Genomic DNA, 13,390 nt, shown 5'->3' with positions numbered 1-13,390 from the left:
TAGCGGTAATGCAAAGGCATATTTTGAAAATACATCGATCACTGTCAGAAGATATTTGTATCCGTCGTTATGTTTTTGAATCGATGCCATGTCGTTGAGATCAGCTTCCCAAAGCATGTCTATGTTCCACACATTGTAACGATTTCGAGGGAACCTTTTTCTCGCCGGTTTGTGGAGAGTGTAGGTTTCCTGATGCATCAGCCATTTTTTCACCGTATCGCGGGATATATTTTTATCCCGTACCGCTTTCCACAGACGATCTACAGATGAGAATGAAGCGTGGTGTCGGGGATCGTAATATATTTTGGTGAGAATTTTATCGTGTTTCAACTTAGAGACTCCCATGACCGATCTCTCTGTCTACGGCTTTTTCTCAGAGGAACCAGTTTGTAAGCGTCAGGTGTTCTCAGAAAAGGTGTAGTTTTCCTGGAAACACGGACGGTCACTTTCTTCTTCTTCTTCTTCTGTCGATGAGACGGTCCAGGGCTTTCCGTTGGCGACGATGAGAAGTTCAATGTTTTCGGATCCGGAAGTGTTTTTTCCTGACGTTCGTCTATCAAATGTTGTGCCGTGGATTGGTACTCATCGATGATATTCTGTAACTGATGACGTGTATTACGGGGTAACGTCTCTGCCAGATTCTGAGGAAAATACGTCGATTCTGGTGAAATAGTAGAAGAACCATCGTTATCTTGAACAATAGGAATCTGTAATGGTTCTTTGGATTTTCGACTCAGCCATAAATACTCGTCCAGTTCTTTTCTGTAAAGACGCCATTTTTGATCGTCCGATATGTTTTTCATTTTTAGTATATCACTCATTTTTTTATCTAAAATTGATAATTTGTGGTGCACAGACGATTCGATATTTCGAATACGTTCTAACTGTTCTGGTGATAAAACAATCATTTTTTTGAAAGCAGATGACATTTTAGTGTGGGAGAAGAGTTCCAAGAAGTCCCGATAACAAGGAACCTAGAAGTAAAGGTAGAAACCCTCCTTTCTGGACGAGAATGTTTCTTCGTTTTTCGATGTTCACTTTGGGTTTTACAAGATTACGTAAAACCTTCTTGTAAGGTGTCAGACGACGTTTTACAGAAGGTTTAAGTTTTACGTTACCTTTTAAAACATTTAGACAGCACTCGCTTATGAAACGAATTGATTTCTTAGGAGCACTCTTTAGCAAGGATTTACGAACTTTTGTTGGAGAATTTTTCAGCAAGTGTAAAAAAGGTGAGTGTTTCTTCAACGAAATATTATGTTTAGAATGTGAACTGGTACGTCTCTTCCTCGTTCTCTTCATCTCGATGTTTTAGACATTCGTGAGGAAGATATGCTGTCGAATAATCCTTGTTAAAAATATCTGTTTGATAACGTAGAGGATCAGGTGTTGACTGGGAAAGATCAATATACAAATAACTGAAAGGGTGTTTTGTTGCATCTATATATACTTTTTCGAGTTCTTTCATACGGTGAGGATGAAGTTGTCGTGCGAACACGGTGAATTGGTTCATATCTCGTGGATTTTTGAATATGACAAAATGTTTTACGTTTAAAGAGATATCTCTACAATTTTTTCCCTGGTGGAAAAGATTCTGTGTTATGAAGACTACCGAAATATTCTTGTGGTGACTACCTTTTGTGAAAAGATCGGCAACTTTTTCTCCTTGAGCAACCATCATAAGATCATCTAAAATTACAAGGGTGGGTGTTTTACCGTTCCACGATTGCCAATCAACAATTCCTTTATGGTATTCTACATTACCAATATTTTTGGGGGTACTGTTTTCCTGATCGTAACACCATACTATTTTTTTAACAGACCCTTCTACAAGATGAGCAATAGAGTCGACAAGGTTTGTCACGAAAGTAGTTTTACCACTCCCTGATGCTCCACAGACCATCATTGTAAAAGGATGAACAAGTTTAGGAAACACCATGTTTTAGAATTTTTACGATAGTGAATTGGAGGAATTCGAAAGACAAATGATAGTTTTTGATTCTGTTACCATAATATATATTTATATAAAAATCACCATTGGCAATATTAGAAAATTATTTGTCTGTACATTTAGTAATACGCAAATGGGTAGAAGATAACACAGTAGTTTCTGACTCTGTTACCATAATATATACATAAATTGACAATATATCTACATAGCATTACTTTTTTTACAAAATGTGAAACATATTTACATACTACATTTCTACAAGAACACATATTTATTACATACAAAACCACAAAATGTTATATTTTAAACATAAAATTATTGACCAATGACAATTTAGAAAATTATCTGTCTATACACATAGTATTTATTATATACAAAAAATATTATATATACAAAACAAAAAATGTTATATTTCACACAACATTGTTCACCATTGTGGATATTACAAAATTATCTGCCTGTACATTTAATAATACCCGAATGGGTAGGAGAGGAAGTCTTCAGAAAACCTACGTTTTAATAACACAGCTTGAAAAATTTTTTGTTCGTTTGTGGTGATTACTCTGAGTTCTTTGGTTCTTCTTATACGAAAAATATTTTTCACCACAACTTCTAATTCTTCACCTTTAATCATACGACACATGGTGTCGAAATTTACTACCTGTGAGGCTCCTACATTCAATGTGATTCCTTTAATTTTACATATATATTCGGGTGCACATTCTGGTTTACATACCTTAAGACTGTAACATTTTGGTCCTGTTGAAACAAATTCCCTACAAACTGCTTCGTTACCAAAAGATTCTAGCTCATCTGTCAGTTCACCGAGTGCATCACCTATTTCAGGATGGTAGATCATATTAGGGGCATCTATATATATGACTGAATCAGTATCACAATAACATACTCTGTCCCCTAATTTCTCCAACAGTTCATACAATTTTAGACGTGCATGACATGTAGTAAAGGCTGCTATAGGAACATTAATTTTCGTGTTTTGTTTGAGAACTTCCTGGATATATTTCCAATGCACTATAACAGTCTCCTGATTCAGATATAGTACACTGTTAATTGTTATGTTAGGATCAGTCATTTTGTCTAGAAAATCTTTTGTTTCTGTAATGATACTTGTTTGGGACAGATTTTCCCGTTGACAGAATTTTCCCCACAAAGAATTTAGACATAGTTTTGCAAGGGTACGTTTTCCAGGGTTTATCTCTATTTTGGATTTATCTAGAAGAATTCCTTCTTTGCTGAAATAGTTTTGTATGTAACGTTCTTTATCTTCTTCAGTGAGGCACCATGCAGGCCACCCACTTGCTTCTTGTTTAATCTTAAGGAAAGTATTTACATATCCTGTAAATAATCCTCCTGTCTTAGATGATGGATCATACTGCACAGTTTCATACTGCCACACTTCCAAAACAGCTAGAACGTTATAACCTAAACTGCATGCTTTTCTAACTTCGGCTATAACCCAAGTTCCATCTAGTGCACGTTCGTCTGGAGAATGTTCACACCTTTCTTCACACTGTGTTTGAAGAGCACATTTTTTACACAAAACGAACATTAATTTCTGGTTAATTTTTGCCGGTAGAACGGGGTGTAGAAGATGTCTTGGAGGTAATATTCTACATTTGATGAGACCTTCCATTTTCAGAATTTCATCTACGACAGGAATATCTTCACCAAGAAATATTTTAGGGTGTCCAACAGGATAACAGCAGTATTTGTTTACATAAGGGTATAGACTGGTGAAATCCCTATAACAGATGGTTTCATTTTCCTTTGTTTGGTAATAGGTTCTGACAGTCTCTACTCTACCACCGTAGAGAGCATCTCGAGGGTTTAAGGGTGTGCATTCTACAATAGGATGAGATGAAAGATGCACATTTATAGCAGGATTTTCTTTGAGGAATCTGTTGAAATCACATTCCCACATTACTTCAACATTATACCCTTCAATCCTGAGTGCTGCTAACTTACGACATGTCATCTCATATCGAAATCCTGCAGTATTCAATAAATCTTGTTCATTATCTTCTTTCCCACTCTGTTCATCACCATCTACATCTGTGTATTGGGGGTGTGTATTTCTTCTGACGGGCATACATCGTTGACAACCATGCCAAAAACATCCTAATGCTTCATATACTGTGTTAGTCTCTTCATGATACCCATCTACTTTGTATCGCCCACCTAATACATATTTCTCACGAGTTCGTCCCCCGTGAATAAGAATGATATTTTTCTCCTTCTCAATGTGTGTCAACCATTTTAGAGCAAATTTCGACATTGTATCAGCATGGTGGTATCCTCCTTTTGGAATTATTCCAATCGTGTTGGCAGACATGAATTTGGACCTGTATATCAGAGAACAGACAGAGGCTATGGTGATACATTCTCTAAAGATGTCTATTTTACAGATTTCTATGAAATCCGATCTCAATTTCAAACACCCCTGCCTCAAAACAGTAACATCCTTGATACAATATGCTAAAAGTTCTTTTCTGTTATCAAATATTCTGTTAGTATTTTTCTCTTCGTTGTACCACAATAGAAATGTTTTCTGTTCATCTACATTTTTCATGCGATCATAGCCATATGCTGACGGTGGTGGTATTTCTCCGACATAATTCTTGTTTTGTTCTGTATTCCACAAGTGGGGATAATGTCCCTTCTGGGTAGGTAAACCAAAAATTTTAGAAAACTCTGACAATGCCGAATGAACAAAATTCAGACTGTCGATAAAATACAAGTTTTCATATCTCATGCTCATAATTTTCGTCCCATTGAGAATAACCCTCGGATTCATTTTGGTCTCCAACATTCTTCGTAAAATAAACGTGCAATCGTACCCTCGTGCATTATGTGCACAGATGATGATGTGTGGAAATTTATTCTGTAGTTGCAAATAGGATAGGAATGTGTCAACAGGATCCTCCCAAAATATATGTTGTCTAATTCCGCAAACCTTACACGGTGTAGATAGATCTTCCGAAAGATAACATTTATGACATGCTGTTTGTAACACGATTAAATTAGGTACATGGATGAATGAGTTTTCTTTATCAGTATTAGGAATATCTGTATAACACTCAAAATCGTAAAATATGAAAAGAAATTTAGAACCACCTTTCGGTTTTGGAACACCCATATAACATAAATGGTTTATAGGTTTTACCAGACTACATACTGTACAATATTTCTTCTCACAATTGTGCACTTTTTCACGTCGGTTATTTGTTAGAATTATTCTGTGGCACTTTTCACACTGCTGAATCTCTTTACACACAGTTCCCTTTCTAAAAGTTGTAGACATATGTTTTGTAAAGCATTGACTGTTTTTGAATAAACGATGGCATATTTCACATGTTTTTCTAAAATTACTTTCCTGTATACATGGTGGTATTCCACGACACATTGGACACATTTCTTTACACCTGTGGGTGTGTGGTTTATCAAAGATAAGTTCATTACACCCTACACACACGTCTTTTGCTGCAAATGCACCCACTCTGTTTACAATGACATCAAAATGTTGTCTTGTACTGTCATACAAAAGATATATATGTTTCGATGCGTTCTGTATCTGACCTTCGAATAAAATATCTTTTGGGTCACGAAGATTATTATGGACAATAATTTTGTAATCCACCAGATACTGCTGGAATTTTCGAAGTTCTGGAATTCCTCCTCCGTTAATTCCTAAATTCACTCCTGCTTTACTCATGAGTTCAAATACAGGTTTCTGCAAATTTCTTCCATTTACATATGATTTATAATTTGGATCATTGTCAGCACGAGCTTTACCAATAACTAAACTCTCTGCTAGACATAGAGGTTGTTTTAAACTCTTCACTGAAACTATACTTGTTTTCTGTGCAACCAATATATGGTTTGGTGCACTGTAAGCACGTAGTCCTCCACCCCCCACAGGAATACTTACATGATCAGCACGTAGAACTAGATGATCAGTAATCAAAAATGTCTTTGCACTTTGGAGTATTCTGCCTACAATATCCCATAACATATCTGCATGTAATTGGTCACTTCTGTGCCATGCTACATAGATGTCATCTACCTTTACATCTGATAAATTAGATATTCTCAAACCAATTTTATCTTCATCTTTAGCATGTCTTTTGATAAAGTTAAGAAGGTTTGTGAGCCCCTCTCGAATCCATTCATGAGGATCAATATTTTCCGAAGGAGGTTCAAAACTAAATTCTATACGATGACCTGTAGATCTAAATCTAGGATACTGCATATCTTTAATATTATGTACAGTAATGTTACCGATAGACTCAGTATTTGGTAAAACATATTTTCTTTTACGAGATTTCCTACCTTTATTTTCTACAACTGTAGGATTTTCTTCTGTTGTTGAGTCTGCCAATAATTCAGCACTGTTTCTTCGAGATGGTCCTGGTTGGTTTGTGCTCCATGATGATCTTGACTGGTCAGTCCTCCACGATAATCCTGGTTGATCCGTCCTCCACGATGGTCCTGGTTCCTCAGTCCCCCATGGCGATCCTGCTTGATCTATCCTCCATGTTGGTCCGGATGAATCAAATCTCCAAGACGGTCCTGAACGAGACTCCGTATCTGGTCTGGATAAAACATTTCCCGAAGTTTGTGGTGATAAAACTAGATTCGATGTTACAGGATTCGATGTCGATGCTGGTACAGTCTGTTCCAAGGATGTCCGTCCTCGTCCGGAAAGTTCTGGTACGGACGTTGTCACTGCTTGTAGTAATCGGTCATACTCGCCAATTAACGAGACACTTTCCCCTAAAATGATTTTTTGGGCGACGTATGCTAACACTTCACGTAACTGTTCGGGTGTCTTGAAATACCCATCCCTGTATAACGCCAGTAATTCGTCAGCGGATAACTGTACGTCCATGATCGTACAATGATTATTTCACGAAGACTGTTTTGTGGAGAGAACGCCGTTCTTTATATACGCAAACATGACGCAACATTTATCTCCGATCCTAACGGTTCTACTGACCCTATGTAATTATCCTGGAAATGGTTAACCGTCTTCACCACATGTTTTCCTTGTAGATATCGCTATGTAAGGGTTTTCATGTTTATCTGTAAACACAGGATGTAGATAAATTCTTAACGAAGGAACGTCCGAAATGTTTATCTATCGCCAAAGGAAGAAGGACGTAGATAAGCAAATAGCTCGGCTCCTAATTGAGCTAGACCGGATTTGATATGATACTGCAATCAGAGTTTACCGGATATACCAATTAGCCAGATTCAGCAATCAACTTACTATCTTGAAAGACGATATGATACTGGAATCTGTGTTTGCGGCAGCTGCATATGTTTCTCTACGATCATTTCACACTTTGAAATTGTTAACGAAGGATCAGAATGGAGAACGGGGACGATGTAAGCACCTTATATTAATTTCATTTTGGCAAATAATAAGTTCATATTTACACATCGCAATCTTTATTGGTGTCGATCATCAGTTTACAAAATATATACACAGAAATTTTTACACGTAATGAAACTCTACAGGTGAGTAATTATATAATATCAGTGTTGTAACAAATCAATAGTGCCGATCATCAGTTTACAAAATATATACACAGAAATTGTTACACATAATGAAACTCTACAGGTGAATAATTGTATTGCAACAAATCAATAAACTTCCCATCTATCTCTTCGAATGCAACCGCAGAAAATTGAACAGTGTGTTAGTGTATTAGTAATGTTAGTTCTAGCTGTTCAATTTTCTTTTTTTCAAAAGCTCCACCATTCTCTTCTCCATTCCTTTCTCCTCGTCCCCCATTTTCTCCTCTTGTTTCTGCTGTCTGACACCTTTAAATAACTCCATCAATTCAAAGCACACTCGAAGAGATAGATGGGAAGGTACATACTGCCCACGTTTTATATTTTCGACGAAATCCCCGAATACCGCAGATTTTTCTTTTTTCCCGATTATACATGAAAACATTTTTATCAGATTGTCGATTCTCACTTCCATATCTTTGCACACTTCTTCCAGATTTTTTAACAGATCTTCCGCTAAGTTGTTTTCTTCGCAAAAGTCGACGTAACACGCAATATGTTTCTCCGCATGTTTAGCCTGGTTCTTATTCCATAGGTTTCTTCTTTCTCCCTTCTGATTCTCGTTCTTAAGGTCAGCATACAAAAGGTCGAAATCAAAAGGTAACAATGCCATCTGAAAATAAAAGAAAAACTGTTATTTATGCACACGTCAGTATTATAGCATAGGTTCTATTCACATTTTACTCACGTATAGGCGTACGTGATGAATCCGCAAACAGATTTTTCCTAAGTCTTACCGTTTCCAAGATAACCCCACTTCCGGTCGCCATTTTGGATTTCCGAGCATAGGTTCTATTTACATTTTACTCACATATAGGCGTACATGATGAATCCGCAAACAGATTTTTCCTAAGTCTTACCGTTTCCAAAATAAACCCACTTCCGGTCGCCATTTTGGATTTCCGAGCATAGGTTCTATTTACATTTTACTCACGTATAGGTGTACATGATGAATCCGCAAACAGATTTTTCCTAAGTCTTACCGTTTCCAAGATAACCCCACTTCCGGTCGCCATTTTGGATTTCCGAGCATAGGTTCTATTTACATTTTACTCACATATAGGCATACGTGATGAATCCGCAAACAGATTTTTCCTAAGTCTTACCGTTTCCAAGATAACCCCACTTCCGGTCGCCATTTTGGATTTCCGAGCATAGGTTCTATTTACATTTTACTCACATATAGGCGTACATGATGAATCCGCAAACAGATTTTTCCTAAGTCTTACCGTTTCCAAAATAAACCCACTTCCGGTCGCCATTTTGGATTTCCGAGCATAGGTTCTATTTACATTTTACTCACGTATAGGTGTACATGATGAATCCGCAAACAGATTTTTCCTAAGTCTTACCGTTTCCAAGATAACCCCACTTCCGGTCGCCATTTTGGATTTCCGAGCATAGGTTCTATTTACATTTTACTCACATATAGGCATACGTGATGAATCCGCAAACAGATTTTTCCTAAGTCTTACCGTTTCCAAGATAATCCCACTTCCGGTCGCCATTTTGGATTTCCGAGCATAGGTTCTATTTACATTTTACTCACATATAGGCGTACATGATGAATCCGCAAACAGATTTTTCCTAAGTCTTACCGTTTCCAAGATAACCCCACTTCCGGTCGCCATTTTGGATTTCCGAGCATAGGTTCTATTTACATTCTACTCACGTATAGGTGTACATGATGAATCCGCAAACAGATTTTTCCTAAGTCTTACCGTTTCCAAGATAACCCCACTTCCGGTCGCCATTTTGGATTTCCGAGCATAGGTTCTATTTACATTTTACTCACATATAGGCATACGTGATGAATCCGCAAACAGATTTTTCCTAAGTCTTACCGTTTCCAAGATAACCCCACTTCCGGTTGCCATTTTGGATTTCCGAACATAGGTTCTATTTACATTTTACTCACATATAGGCGTACGTGATGAATCCGCAAACAGATTTTTCCTAAGTCTTACCGTTTCCAAGATAACCCCACTTCCGGTCGCCATTTTGGATTTCCGAACATAGGTTCTTTTACTCACGTATAGGCGTACGAAACCTATAGTACTCACCTCGGAATACTGATTTTATACCTAGCTCGTCCAGGAACAAGTGTCAGCAAGGGTGTCCAGGAACAAGTGTCAGCAAAATCGCAGATGATTACTACCTGATAGCGTACAGTCTGCCGAACTGTGTAAGTGAAACACGGCAAAACCTTTTATATACCTACCTACCCCTCCTCAAATTCCCTGATATTCTCTGCGCATTCTCTCGCGCAAGGCATCCAACGCCCACGTGCCTCGTCGGTCCTCCTCTTTTCCCGGTATACTATGAATCTCCACCTCCTCCGAGAACACAACTTTTTTTATTCTATTCACATGCTGCCTCTCGGAAACTTTTTTTCCTTTTTGCCCGCTCTCCATTCCACCGCCTACTAACGTATCCTGCACACAGTCATACCTTATCAACGTTCCCACGAACTTCTACATGCCCATTCCAAGAAACACCCGACATGTCCCAACACGTGTTCCACAATCTCTCCATAGCGCTTCAACATCCCAACACATTTCCTTTCCAACTCCTTTATCTTCTCAACCGTCGACTCTTATCAACTTCAACAGTCATTTACGCCCCCCAACAGAAACCCTTATCAAGTCCTCATTAACAACAGCTCAACTCCAGATTCAAACACAGGGGACGTTACGGTAACACCCATTACAAAACAAAAAAAACACACACATTTAAAAACTTTCATTCCACAAACAAGTTTCCTCCTGTTCCCCTTTATCTCCAGAGTTCCAAGAAAAACAGTTAACGCCCACCTATTATCTTATCACTTCCTGTCGGCTCGAAACACACTCTAATTAACTCACAAAACGCCTACCCCTTATCTTATCTCATTTCCGCTCTTATCTTATCTCATTTCCGGTTTAGGTGGGATGGACGGGGGGGTCTTACTACTATAGTCTTCTTATTTTAACTTAATACACGCTTATCAACGTTTCTAATTGAAATACTTTATTCCAAGCAAACAAGTATTTGCAACTGCTTAAAAATTTTGCTTTTATTATTTCGAGACATTCGAGACGAGATGAGACTTTTCAAAAGCCGTCCCGTCCCGTCTCGTGTCTCGTCTCGAAAACGAGACGAGAAAGGCATTCCGTCTCGTCCCGTCTCGAATTTCAAAAAGGCTTGTCCCGTCTCGTGCTCCGTCACGTTTTCGAGACGGGACACGAGACGAGACGGGACATGTCCCGTCCCGTGAGCAACACTATTAATGACCCCCTCCCCACACACACACAAATAATTTACCTTCATTTAACACTGTTAAACTTTTGAAAATTGGACTTGGTTTACAAAGCCCCCCTGACAACCCGTGAGCCCCCTGGAGATCAATTCTAGCTACGGGCCTGATACGAACCATTGTACCATGTGCCTCCACCGGGTAACGAACCCGGGATCCCTTGGTGGTGGGAGAGTCTTATTATTAATTTAATTTATTTCGCTTTCCTACACTTTTGTCTAATCGCGAAGATGAGGATGAGTGATTATATGATGAAATTGATGAAGAGACACTCACAAAACACTCATATCGGGATTCGAAAGCGGAACCCTAACGTCGTAGCGCGCTGTGCTAACCACTACGCCACGGAGGAGTACCTTATAGCTCCCCCCTCCTCCTTTGGTCCAGCAATTTTTTTAAAAAAAAAGAACGTCAACGGCATAAAATAACGGCAAAATGAGGACTGACTATATAATATAGTATACGTACCCCCTCCCCTTTCGAAAATCCTGGGTATAGGCCACCGAAAATGTGGTCTATTTTACTCCCCTATGATCCTATTTGCCCAAGGGCCAAGGCGTAGCCAGATTTTTTTTCAGGAGCCGTGTAAAAGGATTGTCCCTTTCGGAAGACGCTCAATTGTCAACTTCTCTTTCCACGTACTACACACTGGACTGCATTTGGTAAACCAACGAGCCCCTGGCTTGGTTTCACAACCAGTATAATCTGTGAGATTTGTGTTGTGTGCTGTCCATGTGTGTTCGCGATTGTCCATTTGTCAATTTCATCTTATCAAAATTCATCTTCGCGATTAGCCAAAAGTGTCAGAAAACCGAAGTAAAACAAAGCAAATAATTAACCTAGCAATTTGTGCGTGCGTGCGTGTGTGTGTGTGTGTGTGCGCGCGCGCGTGCATGTGTACAGAATGTCGTCAAACACCGATAAATTTGTTCTGTGCTTCACTGTATTTTTACCCTTAGGCTTCGCCATGCTTGGCCTTGTTGAGGATGCCACCTATTTCGGAAACGACTCGAAACTAAAAATTTGGCAACGCAGAGTGTCAATCAAAATTTCATGCAATTTATTGCATATCGCAGGTTTATTTTACTTTGCTTTTGTGCTACTTTTGGCTAATTTGCGAAGATAGGGATGAGTGATGATAGCATGAAATTGATGAATGGACACTCACGAACATCCATGCCCAGGCCGGGATTCGAATCCGGGACCCCTGAGGTCGTAGCGCGATATGTTAACCACTCCGCCACGGAGGCCGGCAAATTGCATTAAATACCATCTTGCAAATGTTGGAAGCACGTTGCTCCATAGATCTTAGAAAATGTTTAAGTGCCCCTTTTTTACGGATATATAGAAAGATTCATAGAGACCGATATATCCCAACAATATTCCTAATTAATCATTTTAATTGTATCTCTATTTTTAGTTATTCGACGTCCCTTTCCTGCCACTTTGGCTAATGGCGACGAAGAATGATGATTAGATGTAATTGATGAAGGGGCACTCACAAAGAATACTTGAACTCGTGGTATCGTAGCGCGTGCTAACTCTCAAATAGGAGGCTGCTTATATTTAAGTGGGTGGGGGAGCGGAGTCGGGCGATCACATTTTACTCCTAAGCTTTGTAATTAATAATTTACTTTTAGTTTTAGGCATCTTGGGAAACAAATGCAAATGCAGAGAAGGAGTAAGGATTCTGCAGATTTTATTTTTTTCTTGAAAGTTTATTCACTCGAAATTACACAAATATTCGAATCTAATGGCAAGCTAATCTTAATCTTCACTACCAATATCACTGGACATTTTATCTAAAAGAAAATGCGTAACACGGTCACTATTGCCGCTCAGCTGAAACAATTGGCGGACAGAGCGGTTTGTGCTGGGGGAGGGCGATGCCTCAAAGTGTCACAATCTGTTCATTGGACCCCAAAAATGTTTATCACCTGACCTGTCTCCGTGTCGATGAGCAAAGGCCCTTGTGCTTCACCGTGTTTAATGGTTAAATTTGATGAAGGGACACTTACAAATACCCATGTCCAGGCCTGGATTCGAACCGTACCCCTGGCGTGATAATAAACCGCTACGAAACCAGAGGTCCCAGGTTCGGACCTTGGACAGCTATGGTTGCATCATGTCTGTCCCATCGGCATTTCATCGTGTCATAATTCAATCTCATCATCGCATTTAACCCAAGAGGTAGAAATATGGTACATTACATTAATAGCTTGTCAATTGTTAATGGTTTGATAGAAAAAAAATCTTACATTTTGGTTTTGCCCCCAACCCCAAGTGATCAACCTAGCTACGTCCCTGCTTACTGATGCCTGTAAAAAATCAAGTAACATATGCCTTGTTTCCACTGAAAACTACAGTGTGGTGAGCGAACTAGCAAGCAAGCAGTACAGTTTGTAATGCGCAGTTGCGTCTACACAGAAGACAAAGAAAGGTGGCGAATTTCAGTACTACGTTGGAAATTGTCATTTTGTGGCAGATAAGAATTATTTTTCTTCCATTTAATTATTGATATCGTAACCTCAAACCTTAAGAATGTC

The sequence above is a fragment of the Lepisma saccharinum genome, chromosome 8 (assembly GCF_977018435.1).
Source record: "Lepisma saccharinum chromosome 8, izLepSacc3.1, whole genome shotgun sequence".
Taxonomy (NCBI): Eukaryota; Metazoa; Arthropoda; class Insecta; order Zygentoma; family Lepismatidae; genus Lepisma; species Lepisma saccharinum.
The sequence above is the reverse complement of the archived record's forward strand: the minus strand, read 5'-3'. Positions refer to the sequence as shown.